At 31.7% G+C, this 20,105-nt stretch overlaps 1 protein-coding gene across 2 annotated transcripts in view; it reads right to left on the minus strand.

Annotated features, from left to right (window-relative positions):
* The window catches only part of LOC114264193 (replication protein A 70 kDa DNA-binding subunit B-like), a 30,221-nt gene extending 15,106 nt beyond the window's left edge, over positions 1 to 15,115 (minus strand). For both annotated transcript variants that reach the window (XR_014347017.1, XR_014347018.1), the window contains exons 1-3: positions 14,861 to 15,115; positions 14,681 to 14,762; positions 1,389 to 1,442 (exon numbers count right to left, since the gene is read on the minus strand). The gene's annotated coding sequence lies outside the window, so the exon portion shown is untranslated. The remainder of the gene's footprint in view (positions 1 to 1,388; positions 1,443 to 14,680; positions 14,763 to 14,860) is intronic.
* Between the last annotated feature and the right edge of the window lie 4,990 nt (positions 15,116 to 20,105).

Here is a 20,105-nt window from a genome sequence, read left to right on the forward strand (position 1 = left end):
CGCTCGAGCGTCGAATCACACCATCCAGTACATTTTCAGGCGAAACAAAGATGCTGTGAGTTAGCAATCCCCGCTCGAGCGGGACGACCAAAATTGGAAAATCTAGAAAACTTGATCCTCTTACAACTTCGGTTTTGATCCATGGAAACTGACAAAGGCACGATTCGGGTTGGATTCGCATCTAATAAACTCATACCCTCATTGAAATAAAAGGTGCGAAAACAAATGCAACTGAAAGGAGTTTTGTCAAACGGGATAGCCAAGAATAAAACCTAACATTGTATATTGCCTTTTTCACAACATAGTCCTCTAGGTTCGTATGCAAAAAGTTTTGCTTGATAAAATCGGCAAGATGATGTCCTAGGAAGAGAAGAAGCTTTGGATGGCGGAATTGGAAAGCTATGATAAATTCTATGAGTTGTTCGAGGGCCTTCCATGACAATAAAAATGTCATGTTAGAACATTTATTATAAAATATTTGTCAATTTGTGACAAAATATTGGATGCTTACATTTCGGTGTTGGTTTTGCTAACGTGTTTGCAGCACCAGTTGTGAATGGTGTTCCTTGCAACTGGGTCAGAGTGGCTTTTTGCGAGGATGAGCCACCTAATCTCGTAAAAAGATAACGAAGTTGTCAAACACGTAAGTTGAATATTTAAGATATACATATATTTTTTTGGACAATCAAATGAATAAATTTTTTCATGTGATATCTGGCAAACTTACCAGTTAGAGAGGGAGATACTGCAATAACATTTTGGATTGTAGCACTTGAAGGAATTGCATGAATGCCACTTGTGCTTGTATTACTTGATGTTGAGGTGGTATTTATACAATGTTTCGCATGAAAGTTGAAAAGAATTAATAGGTTCATAGTGGTAAGAATTGGACATTAGAATTTTTGGGTTTTTTTTTTTGTGGCTATAGATTGAATAATTTCACCATTGTTTGTTGTCACTCCATATGTTAATTGTGATTTAGCTTTTGCACGATTTTGTTTTGACATTGTGCCCTTTGTTTTTTTTTTGCTCATCTATTAATTGTGCATAATATGCACGTTGACGTTCTTGATTCTTTTCGCGTCAACGAGTTGGAAAACTATATTTGATTATTACTTATGTAAACTATATTTGATTATTACTTATGTTGTGACAAGGTTATGAGTATTTTAAGTTTAAGCGTACCTGTTTGTTCATCGATATCACGTTTTATTTTGTTTTGTTGTCAATCACTCATGCTTGCATAAATACAAAAAAGACAACAATGTTTTTATTGTATCATATTTTCTAATAATATTGAAGTTCAAATGCATAATCTATTGACAAACTATAAAGCAAAAATAAAAAAAATATATATATATATATTATCACAAATATACATAACTAACCTTTTGATGAAGAAGCGATCGTGAATGCAAGCAAGGTTTAGTCCAACAAGCCACCTTTGAAATACAAGATTTCGGTAAGATTATTTAGATAACGCAAAAGCTTTGTTAACTATGTGGGATAAGCATTTTGAAAAACCAAAGAAGCAATCGAAAAATAGAAGAAAGAGAAATATTTAGTTCCTTTATGCATGATTTACTAACTTTCTTTATGTAATGTATACATACTATTATATTCACGCAATATTCATTCTTAGTAATTCATGTTCATTTTTGAGCTGTTTTTCATTCTTTTGTCACTCAGAGATTGTTTGGGATTGAAATGTTAAAGATTAGGAATTATATATATATATATATATATATTTGTTTTGATAAATAAAGGATTAGGAATTATATTTCAATCAATATGAAAATAGCAGTAGCAAGAATTCTTAAGACTAACTCAGGAATAATACAATATTCATGGTGGCCTATAGAAATGGTTCAATGGCTAGTGTTTTGCTTGAATTTAATATTTTCTTTGCTGTTTAATTTGATTTTTAAGGCTTTTTTTCTTATCCTACTTCTTTAGATTACTTGGTTTCTTATTATTTCTTCTATGTGGTTACCCCGCCTTTTTTTTTTATTTTTGGATTTGTGAACTTGATAATTCAAGCCTTTTTTTTTTTATTTCTTCAGTAATTGTTTAGCAAGTCTGTCTGAACTTTTGCTTCTAATTCTTGCTACTGCAAAGTCAATCACTCAACTCTTGGGTAAGGTTCATTCACTTGTTTGAAAAAATCCAAGCTTCTGTCCCCATGCTTGTTGTCTATATATTTATGGATGTCTTGGTAAACAATTTATTCTTTATGCTCTAATGTTAATTTGATATATTAATTTTGTTTTATAATTGCGGTTAATTATAAATTTGAGGAGTACATTATTTTCATTGGCGAGACCATATTCATGTTCATCTTTGTGCCGTTCTTTATTCTTTTGTGACTCAGAAATTATTTGGGATTGAAATGTTTAGGGATTAGGAATTATGTACATATATATATATATATTGATAAATAAGGGATTAAGAATTGTATTTCAATCTTAGCATATTCATGTTCATATTTGTGAGTTATGTTAATTTTTTGAGCATACACCATCAAGTCGAATAACTAATCAATAGGATCTTAATTTTCTGGGCATTCTATTCATTAATAATTTTATGGCCATTTTTCTATCAAGTATGGCATTGATGGATTGGATGAGGATTCAATTACACTGTAGTTTTTGACACAAGATTTCAAGCTTCTTTTTTCCTCTCTTTGGGAAAATAAATAAATGTTCATATGAGGTTGAAATAGCTCTATGTTTTTTCATTTTTTGTGTTTAATTTTTGGTGTGTTGGCGGTAGACTAAGCTTTCTCATGTTTTACAAAATATTTAAAACTGAGGTGTTTTTTGTAAGCTGTACTAATTGTTCAATCACTATTATTTCTTGCCTTGCTTCTATAGATTACTTGGTTTCCTATTATTTCTCACTGTTTGATATTTTGGCACTTTCTAATCATAAATTATTGAAATCCTAAAATCACATTCAAAATAAAATCTTAAATTATTGAAATCCTAAAATCACATTCAATTGCATTCATGTTCATATCATAGGCACGAAAGAAACTAAAGCACAAATGTTATAACCAAACGGTTAACTTTACGTCAATTTTTTGAGCATACAGCATCAAGTCGAATAAGTGATCAATAGCATCTTAATTTCCTGGGCATTCTACTCATTAATACTTGATGGTACTAAATCTCAGAACCATTTTCCTATCAAGCATGGCATTGATGGATTGGATGAGAGTTCAATAACACTGTAGTTTTTGACACAAGATTTCCTAGTTTGATATTTTGGCACTCTCTAATCATAAATTATTGAAATCCTAAAATCACATTCAAAGTAAAATCTGAAAATTTTCAATTGCTCAAATCAATCTCAAAAAATTCAACTATTCAAATCAAAATCATTAATCTAGGTGAACTAAATCACGTTTAGATAAATGTTCTTCCTGCTCATAAGTAAAAATTTGCTAGTTGCCAAAGGTTAGTTATCAACTACTAAAAGTTTGTGTTTCTATCTAAGCAAAAATCAGTGGCAAATTTTAATTCATGGATCTCAAGTGATAGTGTTTACAATAAGGTTATGTCTTGGATGGAAAACAAATACTCTAAAGTGTAGAGCTACTGTTTATGGTTTGATTTTAATTTTGATATATTAATTCTGTTTTACAAATGTGGTTAATTATAAATTTGAGGAATTCATTATTTTCATTGGTGAGACCATATTCATGTTTATCTTTGTGTTATAACCAAACGGTTAAGTTTATGTTAGTTTTTTGAGCATACACCATCAAATCGAATAAGTGATCAATAGCATCTTAATTTTCTGGGCATTCTACTCATTAATATTTGATACAACTATATCTCAGAGCCATTTTCCTATCAAGTATGACATTGATGGATTGGATGAGGGTTCAATGACACTGTAGTTTTTGACACAAGATTTTAAACTTCTTTCTTCCTTTCTTTGGGGAAATAAATAAATGTTCATATGAGATTCAAATAGCGCTATGTTTTTTCATTTTTTGTGTTTAATTTTTGGTGTGTTGGTGGTAGAGTAAGTTTTCTCATGTTTTTTTACAAAAAAATTCTTTTCCACTTTAAAACAGTATCACATCATTGTCGGTCAGAGTTTGGACGACAATGTTGGTTTTTAATTTCCTCTTTCAAACAATGTTCACTATCAAAATGGTCTTGTTCAGGTGAGTAAAAAAATTTATTTTGTGATTAGCTCCATTTCTAATGCCCATGAAGTTGAAGAAGAGCCTTAGACAATGTTAGTTAACAATTAAACAATAACTTATATGGCTTTTTTGTGTCTAAGATTGCATGTCTTTCATTTGATTGTTATTGTTAGTTAACAATAACAATAACTTATTTTGTGGGTTATAGATTTATAGCAATTGAATATGCTTGTGTTTGATAAATTTCTAAGAAGGTAAATTTGTAATCATATATTTTTAACTAAGAAGGTAAATTTCTAATCATAAATTTCTCCTAGTTTGATATTTTGGCATTCTCGAATCATAAATTATTAAAATCCTAAAATCACATTCAAAGTAAAATCTGAAAAATTTCAACTGCTCAAATCAATCTTAAAAAATTCAACTATTCAAATCAAAATCATAGCAATCTTAAAATCACATGTAAATTACATCTAAATTTTAACTATTATGATTTCTAAAGGTCGTTATGATTTTCTTCTTTTCCTAAAAGCATACAAACATCATCTAGGTGAACTAAATCAGGTTTAGATAAATGTTCTTCCTGCTCATAAGTACAAAGTTGCTGGCTGCCAAAGGTTAGTTATTAACTACTAAAAGTTTGTGTTTCTGTCTAAGCAAAATAAGTGGCCAATTTTAATTGGTGGATCTCAATTGATATTGTTTACAATAAGGTTATGTCTTTGATGGAAAACAAATACTGTGGAGTGTAGAGCTATTTAGGTGAAGGCAATATGTGCAACCACATCACCTCCAAATTTGTACATATTTTGTCAGAAATATGTTATTGACAAATTAGTAAGATAAAAACATCATGATATGGTTTTAGGCTCAATTTTCTACGCTTAAATATTTGCTGGCCACTTAGACATTGGGATAAGCTGTTTTGATTGTAAAGTTGGATTGATGAATTAACAAAGTTTATGAAAGTGAAAGTGCATGTGAGAAATCAATTTGTTGAGTTTTTTTTTTTCTGCTCTTTTTGTTGCTGGATTGCCCCTTTTTTTTTCCCCTGGTTTGCTGCCCCTCCCCCCCTTTTTTTCTTCTTCCTGGTGTGCCTGTTTTTTCCCCCTAGTTTGCTGGGTTTTTTTTTCCCTGCTCCTTTTTATTTTTTTTATTTTTTTTTATTTCGTCATCATTTACTTATTTCTTAGTTGATTGGCAAGACTCTTTTTAAAGAGAGTTTGCATACTTGTTTTTTTTTTTTTTTTTTTTTTTCCCGCTCTATTCAACATTATATGTTCTCGAATGAAGTTGTTTTTCAAATGTTTGAATACTTGTTGTTCTTAGGATATCTTTCTTCCAGTTATGCTATCAAATATTTAGTTCTTAAACCATTCACATTTTGGAGAAATGTTCTTCCTGCACATAGGTAAAAAGTTGCTAGCTGCCAAAGGTTAGTTATCAGCTTCTAAACGTTTGTGTTTCTATCTAAGCAAAATCAGTGGCAAATTTTAATTAGTGGATCTCAATTGATATTGTTTCCAATAAGGTTATGTCTTGGATGTAAAACAAATACTGTGGAGTGTAGAGTTATTTAGGTGAAAGCAATATGTGCAACCACATCGCTTCCAAATTTGTACATATTTGGTCACAAATATGTTATTGACAAATTAGTAAGATAATTTCGTTCACATTCATTAAGCCCCAACATCATGATATGGTTTTATGCTCAATTTTCTAGGCTTAAATAATTATTGGCCACGTAGACATTGGGATAAGTTGTTTTGATTGTCAAGTTGGGCTTCCTTTTTCTTTTTTTTTTCTTGGTTTGCCCTCTTTTTTTCCTGCTCTTGTTTTCCTAGTTTGCTGGTTTTTTTTTTTTTTTTTTTTTTTCTCAACATCAAGGTGGATTCTAAGTGGATTTTTCACCTGCTTTAGATTGTAAGCCCAGAACTTGTTTTTCAAGTTGCTTTTCATCCTTTGCTTATTTCTTAGTTGATTGGCAACACTCTTTTGAAAGAGAGTTTGCATACCTTAATTTTTTTGCTTAGATAGAACACCAACTTTTAGTAGTTGATCATCAACATCTGTTAGTAATGGGCGCCCATGTGGCATGACCATTAAATTTGATTTTGAATCCTTATCCAAATAGGTTTTGATTTTGAAATCAAACCTATTTAGGATAACCACTCTTGAAACAGACGTTATCAGTTTGAACTGATATAGATAGATATAATATATATTAGATATTATCTGTATCTTAACTGATATGGATAGATATTATAATATATTAAATATTTGTTATATGGTTATGGGTAATCTAAGAGAAAAACAACGTTGAGTCTGTTTCAACCCATACACTGACTCTCTCCCAAAAACACAACGATCAAGTCTTTGACACTGTGGTTAGTGTGGGTGATATTCAATCTGTGATATCACTCCACTGCTGGGTTGGTTCATCAAGAAGTTTCCTGGAAGCACGTGATTTATCCAAGAAGGTTCTATCATCAAGAAGGTATGATCTGATCATTTTAATCCGCTGCATATTCTGTGTTTTTTGATTTACATTGGTATCAGAGCCAATAATGGATATTTTCGTGCTTTCTTTTATCATGTGTATATTTATAAAAGATGTGGAGATCCAAAATATTTTATTTTTATGATCATTAATGTCATTTTTAAGAGCATAAATGATTTTATTTTGGAAAAAGGAGTCCGGCAGTACAAAAATCGGAACAGTCAGCACACTGGAAGGCGGCGCGTGTCTTTCACGCGCCACCACGCCGAAGACACGCGCGCCCACGCGCTTCCACGCGCCTACACGCGCCGGATGCCATGCTGACGCGCCTGCACGCGCTATCACGCGCGCGTCGGCGGTGCTGTCCACGCACGCGAGCCGTCCGCGCCCGCACGCGCGCCGCGTGCTGGAGCCGCGCGCCGAGCCGAGGCTGAGCCGCACGCCGAGCCGAGGCTGAGCCGCGCGCCGAGCCGATCCTTGAGCCGACTTGCGCTGAGCGGCGCCGAGCCGAGCCGAGCCGTTTTTCCGCGCTGGCTTGGCTCTAAGGCTCTGTTTGTTTGTTTTTTAATTCTGAATTGCGTTAATTGGCCATAATTTATTCGTTATAGCTTTGTTTTAAGCATAGTTGGTACCCTTAGACTCAGAATTAATTTTTCTATATTATGTAAAATTTTGAAAATTTTACAAAAATATGTAATATTTTTCCTGTGTTAATAATGCATTTTTTTTTGCTTTAAAATGCATCTGGTGTTGCATGATTAATTTTCTGGGGTTGAAATTTTTATTGTGGACTTCTGAAATGTTTTAATATCTACTGGTAATATTGTCTCATTTTATCAGTTTCTGGATTTTTTATTTCTAATTTTATGTGTATTTATTAGTCATTTAAAATTCCAGAATATTTCAGAAAAATTTCAGAATATTTCAGAACAATGTACATTTTAATTATGGCATAATCTGAATATTGTTTCTGTTTACTAGTTTCTGGATTTTTTATTTCTAATTTTATGTGTGTTTAATTAGTTATTTAAAATTCCAGAAAATACCAGAAAATTCCAGAAAATTTCAGGATGATGTACTTTCTGTTATGGCATAATTTAAATATTGAATACAGCATATTTTTTTGGGTTTGTAATATGTTGTAATTAGAAGAGCATGATTATTATTTATTTATTTATTAGAATTCCATTATTAAATAAATATAGCATGAGTTATTTGTAGATTTACATTAAAATGCTATTGTATGGAATTTATCATGCTTTGTATATGCCATAGTCAGTGGGAGGTTATTCGGTTGAGAGAAATCTTTGTAGATTAACTCCCGAAAACCAATATTTTGCGCATAAATTAAACTAAATTTTGGATAATTGTCACTTGTGGCGCAAGAGATGATTACGAGCATAGCGGATTTTCGATCTTGCGACTTGTGTAATATTGTCACTATTTAATTTAGATTTTTGCGGCAAAATTATATTATGCTAATCAAATTAATCCCAATGCGAATTTCTCTCTAAATTGATTTAGTTTATGGAAGTTAATTTGGTTGACCTAGACTTAGTAGAGATGTTCAAATGTGAACAAACTAATCCCATTCTTTAGATGAGAAAAAGTCTTGGAGACTTTAGGTCAAACCTTAATTGAGCCAAAGTAAGGAAACATGACTCAAAGTCGCCGTGTTTTTGTTGCCTTGTTTGGCACAATAAAAACTAATGTGTGCGCTATAGTTAGCGGCACGCTACATAGTTTTGGTTGGCGAGTTTTGGAGTTATGAAATTAGTAAGCCCTCAATAGATCTGTATATGATCTTGACTAATGAGCTGCGCGGATTGACTTTGTAATTTGACTTGTAAATAATGTTACATCATTGGATGAAGTAACATTCAAGAGTCACGTCATCCAAGAAATGCGAGCTTAAATAAATTAGTCATTAAGTGTAAGACGAGTAGCCAGTACGAGCAGTGTTTTGCTCTCTACCCAATTATTGGGAGTGGATTGAGCGAAATTTCATGCACTATAATAGTGTGCGTTGAAATATCACGTGAAGTTAAAAGATTAGCGCTTAGAAGCTGCAAAATCTATTAACACTGAGTGAAAAGATTAGCGCTTAGTGGCTGCAAAATCTATTAGCATTGCCAACTTGTCTAAGTGTGGACACTTACTGTTTCCACACTTGAGTGTGAAACATGGATGAGGTGCTTCTTTGTGTGATTCCTTTACTAGGCTAACGTTTTGAATAACATTTACCACTAAGCGCAAACGTTGCAGCATAGTAATGAAAAGGTTAAGGCAGACAAGGTTGTTATGACTCTAAGAATTTAACGCATCGCTTGTAAGAGCATTGTGTTGAATTAGACTCTTTAGCCTAATTCGCGCTTAAGTTACTTCAGGAGCTATCATAGTTGATAGCTTATTCTCTCCTTCTTGTGGATAGTAGAATTAATTGCAAGTAACTATGAAGCGAGAAATAGAGATGGCAACAGGAGTATCGTCATCTTTCAACTAGATGTATTAAAGTGTATGGAGAATAAAATTGACTTGAAGGTGCAGGGGATTAGCACTTACTAGTTAAATTTGCGACTTAGGTGCAGTTGATATCTCCATGACATCCTTTTTATGATCTAGTGAATATGACTTAGTCGTGAGTCATTACCTAGTTGGGCCTAAACCTTTAAAACTTGTCTTCGAGAACTCACACATTAAGATGATTGGAATTAGTTTATGACATTGGTCATGAACCAGTGGCTTATTATACTTAATCACATTAATGAGATGATGACACGATGGTTTGAGTAGGCCTTCTCGGGCCCACTCGCTTATGACATCCTGCTCTCATGTGAATGTGTAACTTTGTTCGCAATGGGTGCGCACAAGTAAGTAGGAAAGCCGCAGAAGGTCATTTGTTTTGGCGCATTTAGTCCACTATGATATTTTGTGACTAGATATGTGTGAGGGTACAATAGCTAAGCCTCAATCTCGACACATTTATAGATTACGATACGCATCTGAGTCAAGACTATTTGATCTCCCATAAGTCAAAAATTTTTGAGATGATTTTTGACATTGCACATATAAGGTCGAGATCAATTAGATAAAAGTTTTATTAGTAAAGGTGACGTGAATAGAGTTTTCGGAACTCTATAAGATGGAGAATTCCAAGCATAGCGCTCTATGTAGCCTAGTTGAGAATGGAAAGAAATTTCCAATATCCTAGGGACAGTGGGAGCGATGTGTCTACTAATGGATTACTCCATTAGAACAGAATACTCTACATTCTTAGTTGCGTGGTAGCAAATGTGAAAATTTTCCACGTCATCACTGGGTGATTGAGAGGGAAACATTCATGATTGCTCCGCAAGATGATAAAGAGCCTAGGATAATGCCAAAGGCTCTAGTCCCCTGTTTTTAGAAAGTGGATCCATGTTGCGCAGTTTAAGACAAAGTCTTTGAGGATTAACCATTTTTATAATTTGGTTGACTTTCCATTATGACGCAAAACTGTTATAAAGTTATGCGTAATTTGGATAGTCATTGTTGAGGCATAAGGCTCGCTAGATACCGAATGGTCGCACCATTGAGGAAAGTGTAGACCATGAGAAGACTTCCTCCTGGGGAGTGAGGTTATTTTGACTTAGGCTATAATTGACATAAGTTCGGAACATTGATTTGTGGACATTGTGACCTGATTTCTCATTAGAGAATTGGATAAGTAGATCCGTAAGGATTTACCTTCTGCTTTTATAGTGAAAAGTTAGGAGCGCAAAAAGGTTGCTGGTTCCAATAAATCTTTTACAGCCTAAAGCAGTTATCCAAACAGTGGTTCTTAGATTTCGTAAAGCCATGATAGGGCAACGATGATCGATGAAGACCACTGAGGCATGATCAATGGTCCAAAAGAAGTTTTTCCTTACTTAGTCATTATGAGCCAGGAATTTATAAGGTAGTCGCCATCTAGGGTGGGCAGTCCTCTATTTTAGATATGATGGACATGGGTGATGTAATTTATATGCTCGGATGTACGATCCTTAGGGATTGTTTTAGGAAAATTCTCGGTTTGTCTTCGATGACTTACATAGAGAATATCCTAGAATGATTCTAGATGCAAAATTGCAAATCCATTGACTTACCTATCGGTAAAAGCCAGAGCCTTAGCTATTGAGTGAATCCTCAGATTGTCTTTGGGAGAAACAGATGACCTATATTCCTTGATCTTTTCTTTGTTGTGGGAGCCTAAAGTACGCTATGTGGGCGTATTCGGCATGATAAGTGTTATCTTTGATAAATGGTTAACTGAGTTGTTCAGACATTGACCTTGCTCATTAGACTGTGGATAAAATGCTTTATTAGAAGCATATTAATTTGCTCCTTGTAAAATTCAATGCGCTAGTTGGGCGCATCTGCGCTAGTTGGGCGCATTAAGAATGAACGCAAATTGGTCACCAAAAATATCTTTAGAGAGGTTATAGCGCAAGAGGTAGTGATCTTAAATCATTTCATGTGAGGCGCACATGGTGGATTCCGTTGTATATACTTATCGCAAGAGGTGCTGATAAGGCTTATGTTTGGAGTCTATAATTGCGCAAGCTGTGGTCAATTTTTTTTTAAATCGATCACTTATTTTGAGATGATGGGATGTTGACACTATTATGGTTTGTGTCATAATGATTAGCAAATGATGATGTCAGCAGGCAAGATTGGCTCACTCACACGAGCAATCGCCCTTGGCGCTTGGGAGCGAGCAAGGATGAGACTGGTGGTTTATTTTTATTCGGAGCCAAGAGAGGCTTAAATCATCCACTATGTATGTCGCCTTGGTTATAACCAAGATGAGGTCGTGTTAAGGACCAAACATGGATGTTAGTACCCACTTTCCATGTTGTGCCTGTTATGATTAGCCAGATTCGAGATCTCATTTGGCGCCTAGAAGGCGAGCAAATAGAGAATTCGGGTTAGGCGCTAGAAAGCGACTAGACTAATATCTGTACGGTGTATCGAGTATGACGTCACTCTTTATGGAAGAGTTACTCCACCGTAGCATGTATTCATACTATATGTGCTTGGCGACCGAGTAATGAGGTGAGAGAATGGATCCATGCTTCCTCACCGTGTGAGTCTTACGAGTCATTATTGATATGACTTTCATTTATGTACCCTTTTGTGACTTTTGACTATGTCATAAGGTAAGGGGTTGATGTTCTGCTACTTTGGTATGTTGCCTGCGGTCATGCATGATTCGGCCTTAAGGGACATCACTGGGAAAGCGGTCAATCCTAAACTAAATGGCATGAGTGCAAAGGGAAGATCATCTAGTATTACACCACTGTTGTATATTCACTGCCGGCAACTCACATCGCTCTGTATGAGAGGCGAATTGAGTGTGAATATATTGCAAGAATTAAGAGGGTCAAACATGCTCTTTTTGAGGGATTAGAGATGTTTTTTGGACCGGTGTAATTAGATGGGTCTGGGGTATATGAGACACTATTTCTTTTCTTTTTGGGTTGATGTCTCTATGCTGGCTCATTTTGAGTTTCTAGTATAGAGCTCCCACATGCAGGTGTTCTCAGCAGTCGCACGGTGCAGTGGCTAGTATGAGATTGTTTGTTTTTGGGGAGATTGAGATAGAGATGTGGCAGTGTCATGCCAACTCATGTGCGAGTGGGAGATGTTAGTAATGGGCGCCCATGTGGCATGACCATTAAATTTGATTTTGAATCCTTATCCAAATAGGTTTTGATTTTGAAATCAAACCTATTTAGGATAACCACTCTTGAAACAGACGTTATCAGTTTGAACTGATATAGATAGATATAATATATATTAGATATTATCTGTATCTTAACTGATATGGATAGATATTATAATATATTAAATATTTGTTATATGGTTATGGGTAATCTAAGAGAAAAACAACGTTGAGTCTGTTTCAACCCATACACTGACTCTCTCCCAAAAACACAACGATCAAGTCTTTGACACTGTGGTTAGTGTGGGTGATATTCAATCTGTGATATCACTCCACTGCTGGGTTGGTTCATCAAGAAGTTTCCTGGAAGCACGTGATTTATCCAAGAAGGTTCTATCATCAAGAAGGTATGATCTGATCATTTTAATCCGCTGCATATTCTGTGTTTTTTGATTTACAACATCAAATATATATATTTTTTATCCATTCATATTTCATTAAATTCAATGAAAAATTCAACTATTCAAATCAAAATTATACCAATCTTAAAATCACATGTAAACTACATCTACATTTTAACTATTACGATTTTTCAAGTTCATTATGATTTTCTTCTTTTCCTAGAAGCATAAAAACTTCATCTAGGTGAGCTACATCAGGTTTGGAGAAATTCAAGCCTCTGAAATTTCTGTCATAATCTTGAACAAAGTTAACAACAATTATACAAATATTCAAATGCTTTCAAAGGACACAGTGGACTCATCTCATCTAAAGAGGGAATACGAGAGCTGGGAAGATTCACAAATGCCCATAATTTTAACACCTAAAAGTTACAAACAACTAACGAATCAAAAAGGAAAAAAAATTAAAAAAAAAAAAAAAAACCTCTGTTGGCATCACTAAAAGTTCCACTAACGTTAAAATGAATTTGCCGAATTAGGATATCTTCCTCTCAGTTATGCTATCAAATATTTAGTTCTTAAACCATTCACATTCCACGTTATTCTTTTTTTTTAAGCCATTCACATTCACATTTCACATTATTCCATTCCCTTTATTTTTACACATTCCCAATCAATTGTGTTTGATTTTTTTTTTTATTATTATCCATTCACATTTCATTAAATTCAATGAAAAATTCAACTATTCAAATCAAAATCATACCAATCTTAAAATCACATGTAAACTACATCTACATTTTAACTATTATGATTTTTCAAGTTCATTAAGATTTTCTTCTTTTCCTAGAAGCATAAAAACTTCATCTAGGTGAGTTATATCAGGTTTGGAGAAATGTTCTTCCTGCACATAAGTAAAAAGTTGCTGGCTGCCAAAGGTTAGTTATCAACTACTAAAAGTTTGTGTTTATATCTACGCAAAATCAGTGGCAAATTTTAATTGGTGGATCTCATTTGATATTGTTTCCAATAAGGTTATGTCTTGGATGGAAAACAAATACTGTGGAGTGTAGAGCTATTTAGGTGAAATATTTATTGGCCAACATCATGATATGGTTTTATGCTCAATTTTCTAGGCTTAAATATTTATTGGCCACTTAGACATTGGGATAAGTTGTTTTGATTGTCAAGTTGGGCTTCCTTTTTTTTTTTTTTTCTTGGTTTGCCCTTTTTTTTTCCTGCTCTTGTTTTCCTGGTTTGCTGGTTTTTTTTTTGCTGCTATTTTTTTTTTCTCAACATCAAAGTGGATTTTAAGTGGATTTTTCAGCCGCTTTAGATTGTAAACCCAGAACTTGTTTTTCAAGTTGCTTTTCATCCTTTGCTTATTTCTTAGTTGATTGGCAACACTCTTTTTAAAGAGAATTTGCATACCTGAATTTTTTTTTTGCTCCAATTAAAGTGTATGTGAGAAATCACTTTTCACTGCCAGTAACTTGTTCTTGCCACTACTATATTCATATACTTCAAACCATGAGTCCTAATCCCTAAAAATTTCAATCACTAATTAATTTATGGGTCACAAAAGAACACTTGTCATAAACAACTTTCACTGCTAGTAGCTTTGTTAATTTTTTCTTAGGATTTGATCAAACACATGGTGATCAATGTAGGGAAACCAAAACATCTCAATCTCTTAGTCAAACATATTTGCAAACACATGGTGGACCAATCATCTCATAACAAAACAAACACAACATCAATAAAATAGGCACAATGTGTGGAAGCCGAAACATCTCAATCTTTTAGTCAAACATATTTGCAAACACATGGGCCATATCATCTCTCATAACAAAACAAACACAACCTCAATAAAATAAGCCCATGAATGTATATCATAACAAAGACAGAGAGACAGAGAGAGACAAAGAAGATGAGCATACCGGTTACTTTGTTTGCTACATATGCAGATAGCACCAATATCAGCCGCAGAAGGTATATATATAATCTTATACACTTGGCCAACTGATGCAAATCACATGTAAAACAAATAGTGAGTTGCAGATTGGAAAATTAGAACCACATAATTTCTGAATACCAATTTATTACTCAGCATGACTCACCTACTTCATTCTGCATCTCGAGAAAAACACCAGGGCAAGCAGGGGAGGAAAAAACAAACCGTACCGATTCACCAAACAGGGAATGTATGGACATACATATAATGAGCTATTGCCGCACAACCCTTGCGCATGCACCATCATCACTGTTTGAGAAAGACAACAAAGCACACCGTCTCACCTCCTTGGAACTCACAAGTCAAGGGGAACAGTCATCAGAAGAAACTTCCAGTGGCAGATGTTTGTATTTTTGTTCCTATGTTGAAACCTCAACCAGCCAATATATTAGGGCACTTTAGACAATTTCGTGCGTTAGATACAAAGACCTGCTTACTTTCATTCAATTATATATAGGTTACTAGTATAACACCCGTGCTATGCATGGATTGTATTTACAATTATTTATATATAGAAATTGTGATTTTTAAATATATATATATATATATATATTTTTAAATATCTTCTTTTTTTTCTTTTTTATATTATATTAAAGTTTAATATTTTAATAATAATCATATGTGTTGAACTTTTCAAGGAATTAAATGTCTTTTTTTTATTATATTATATTAAAGTTTAATATTTTGATAATAATCATATGTGTTGGACTTTTCAAATTTTTTTTTTATCCTTGTTCTTAATGTATTAAAGTGTTATTTTGAGGGATAATAATCATATGTGTTGGGACTTTTTAAGGAATTCATATGTGTTGGATTTCAAAGAATTTTTTTTATGCTTGTTCTTAATGCATTAAAGTGCTATTATGAGGATCAAACTTAGGAGTTGAGAGAAGTTAATAAATGCTAAGATTTTTTTTTAAAAAAAATCAAAAAATCAGGAAATTTAGATTGGAAGATTGGAGCTCTCGCAAGACTTAGAGTTAAAAACCCCCATTTTACTTAATATATAGTATAGATAGATTATGTGAAACAAGGATTTAATTATTATAATTGTATAATTTTTGCACAAAAATTGAGTAAAATTCGAAAAAAGTCTAAAACCGCTATAAACTAATTTTGGGCATGATTTGGAGTCCACAAGAGCCTTGGGCTGATCATCAGAGTTTTATTATTTGTTTACAAACAAACCAAATGAGTAGAGAAAAAATCTATAAAAAAGAAAAAAGAAAGAATATCTATATAATAAAATAGAACAATTTTTGAAAATGTATAAAATATATCAGAGATACAGTTCATTTCAACGGTTGAGATGAATCTAAGTACATATACATTTAGATCAATGGTCTATATGAATTTAGTTCCCGCCCGTTTGACCTCATCTCTCTCTCCCACGTCCCCAAACACGTTCTCTTCAACTCCCTCTCTCCCACGCTCTGTGTCACATTCTCTCTCACGTTCTCACAAAATAGCCCACTGCTGCTCATCACCACAACCATTGAAGAGGAAGATCGAATTCAGCAAAAACCCAATCCTTCGATACCCACCCTCCCTCTTCGCTACACTGCTTCACTCGATTTATGCCTCCCCCCTTCTCTCTCTGTTTTTGTTTTCGACTAATTTTCCTTACTGCAATTTGGCTTGCTGCAATTCCAAGCCCACTGTCGTCTTCAAGAACAGAGGTAATTTACCCCAATTTCAGGCTTGCTGCAGTTCTTTATTTTACATTCGCTTCAAGTTATACTAGTGGTCACCCGTGCGATGCACAAGTTTTTAAAAAGTCAATAATTACTATAAAAAAAATTACTATTTGTTTATATTTTTTAACATTTTTATTTGGTTTGTGTATATAAATCTTACTTCACATCATTAAAAATATTTAATATTTCACATTTTTAAAAATTTTAAAAAACTATCATACATTAGTAAATCATCACATATATAATAGCTAATTTATCTAAGAATTAGCTCAGACAACCAAAAATAGAGTAATAAAGGCATATTATAATTAATCAAAATGACTAATATATTAAATTTAAGTAACACTAATTTTGCTTAATCAATAGTAGATATTACATTAATCATCTCATATAATATAATAAATTAAAATAAAATTAATTTTAATTCCCACTATATTTAGTTAGTAGTTAAAATTTTTTACATGCTATTTGTTTTTTCGTTATATTGATTCATTAAACACAAATAGGTTTGGAATGATTATAAAAAAATTTTAAAAAAAATGTTTGAAAATGCATTATACTTGAATTGACAAACATAAAGAATATAAATATTTAAATTATTCAAAAAAAAAAATTAACATTTTAAATATGAGATATCTTCCATTTGCTCAAACTTTGAATCTAAATAAATAAATAAAAAATTTAAACAAAGAAGAAATTTGTGGTTTAGTTCTCAAAGGAAATGAGTTACTAAAAATAAATTTAATCATGAGTTATTTCAATAGGATAATCAGCAATAAAAAATTAACTGATGAATACATTTAAAGTATAACCCATATCCAATAAATTTTGATGTGTTCTTCATTTTCAATCTAACATCTACACCAAAAAAAAATTAAACACAAATAATCAATAAGTGAGAGAGTTACAAATTGATAATTGCAGTGCTTTTATAAATATAAAAAAAGAATAAAATCTCAATTAACACATTATTAACAAAAAGAAAGAAATAAGGAAAAATACAGATTGTAACCAAAAAAAAATTAAAAATAGTAACAATATTCATTTATATTAACTCACTTTCGTACAAATGTAAAAACTCATGCAAGTACATATTTCAAATGTAAAGCAAATATTTAAGATTTTTAGGCACCGAAAATGGCTCAATGTTGATTGTTTCCCCCCCCCCCCCCATTTTCTATTCATGGTTTCTTTTGCAGGAACTTGTTTTTATATTAAAAAAATTATGCTTAAACAAAAGATATATATGGAATTCTATCAAATTTAAAATTTGTATGGATAAATAATTGATGATTTTAAAAGATAAAATATTAAGTTCCACTTAAAGATAAACTTTAAAAAGAATAAGTTGAAATATATAGAAATTCTATAACAAACTAACAAAAGATAAATATAGATCGTTAAAAAAATTATCATCTTTTTGGGATATTTTATATCCCTATCTTATTCTTTTTTTTTATTTAAATATTTTGTTATCTTTTATTTGAATTTTCATTAAATAGTTATATTTTTATTTTTGTATATTTTTTCATCTACATTTATTTGTTATTCATATATACATAATTATCTTTTTATTTTAAAAATCATTTGTCTCGTAATTTTTTTATTTAATTTTTTTAATTGTTCATATATAAATAGTTAACTTTTTATTTTCATAATTAATTGACTTGTAATATTTTTTTATGATAAAATATTAAGTTCTACTTAAAGATAAACTTTAAAAAGATTAAGTTGAAATATATAGAAATTCTATAACAAACTAACAAAAAATAAATATAGATCGTTAAAAAAATTATCATCTTTTTGGATGTTTATATCCCAATCTTATTCTTTTTTTTATTTAAATATTTTGTTATCTTTTATTTGAATTTTCATTAAATAGTTATATTTTTATTTTTGTATATTTTTTCATCTATATTTATTTGTTATTCATATATACATAATTACCTTTTTATTTTAAAAATCATTTTACTCGTAATATTTTTTTACTTAATTTTTTTAATTGTTCATATATAAATAGTTAGCTTTTTATTTTTATAATTAATTGACTCGTAATATTTTTTATTTAGTTATTTTTTTTTATCTTTTATTTGACTCTTTATATTATTTTGTAGTTGAAATTTGAATAGTTATCTTTTTATTTTATTTATTTTATATTTTTATCTCTACCTCTTTGTTGTTCATATTTAAATATTTATCATTTTATTTAAATATATATAATCCTTTTGGCTTTTAAGATTTAGATAATTGACAAATGATTAAAAATTAAGAAAAGTGGGAGAGGAGACTTGAGAAGTGACACGTAGGAGAGAGAATCCATAAGAATTTAGTATTAAGAGTTTGAAGAATTCTCATACTCCACTACATATATAATCCTTTTGGCTTTTAAGATTTAGATAATTGACAAATGATTAAAAATTAGGAAAAGTGGGAGGGGAGACTTGAGAAGTGACACGCAGGAGAGAGAATCCATAAGAATTTAGTATTAAGAGTTTGAAGAATTCTCATACTCCACTACATTTGTTTATATATATAGTATAGATACATTGAGTTTGATTGGTGTGATTTGGGTTTAATATTTTTTACCCTTCTCTCTCTGTTCTTCTCCTTCATTTCATGAATATATAGTAAGGAGATCGTAATTACAGACTTCACAATTGTATATTAAAGTTTTGTTTATTAATTGTTTGAATTTTGAAGTTTGTTTTTAGAATTTATATGTTTTGTATTGAATTTTAAGTATGTGATTGATTTTTATAATGGGCTATTCAGTGAATTTAGTTTGGTTTGGTTGTTTGGATTTTGCACATCAGTTTGGTTTGGTTGTTGCATAAGTAATTTGGCCATGTTTGGGAAAATTCTCTTCTTCTTTTTTTGTGTGTGGTTAATTTCCCTTGTTGCAGTTCAAACCCCACTGTCGTCTTCAACAACGGAGGTATTGTACACTTCCTTGATTGGTGTGATTTGGGTTTGATATTTTTTTCCATTCTCTCTTTATTATTCTCCTTTATTGAATACATACATTTTTAGGGTTATTTATTTGATATTTTTTCCCCTTCTCTCTCTGTTCTTCTTCTTCATTTCATTAATACATACATTCATGAATACATTGATATATTTTTAGTTTCATCATTTGGGTTTAAAATTGGGTTTCTTGACCCTTCCAATCTGTGTAATTTGGAGTTTAATTTCATGTTTTTGTTAGAATTTGGTGGCCAATACTGTTTTTATTAGAATTTGGTTAAATCTAACTTCACAATTGTATATTAAAGTTCTATTTATTAATTACAGACTTATAGGTTTAATCTAACTTCACAATTAATTGTTTGAATGATTGTTTATTTATTTGATTTTTCAAAAAGTAAAGCACAAAAATAGTTATGTGAATGTTTTGATATTGAATTTTGAAGTTTGCTTTTAGAATTTACATGTTTTGTATTGAATTTTAAGTATTGATTTTTTGTAATGGGTTATTCAATGAATTTGGTTTGGTTTTGTTTGGTTTGATTTGGTTTGGTTTGGCACATCAGTTTTATAATGGGTTACATTTTTATCCTAACAATTATAATTACATTTTGGATAGTTCATGGAAAATTTTAGGACCATAATGCATGTTTGTTCCATGATGCAAAATTGAGGGTTTGTTCCATGTCT

This window comes from Camellia sinensis, chromosome 12 (assembly GCF_055761805.1).
Source record: "Camellia sinensis isolate YWXY chromosome 12, ASM5576180v1, whole genome shotgun sequence".
NCBI lineage: Eukaryota > Viridiplantae > Streptophyta > Magnoliopsida > Ericales > Theaceae > Camellia > Camellia sinensis.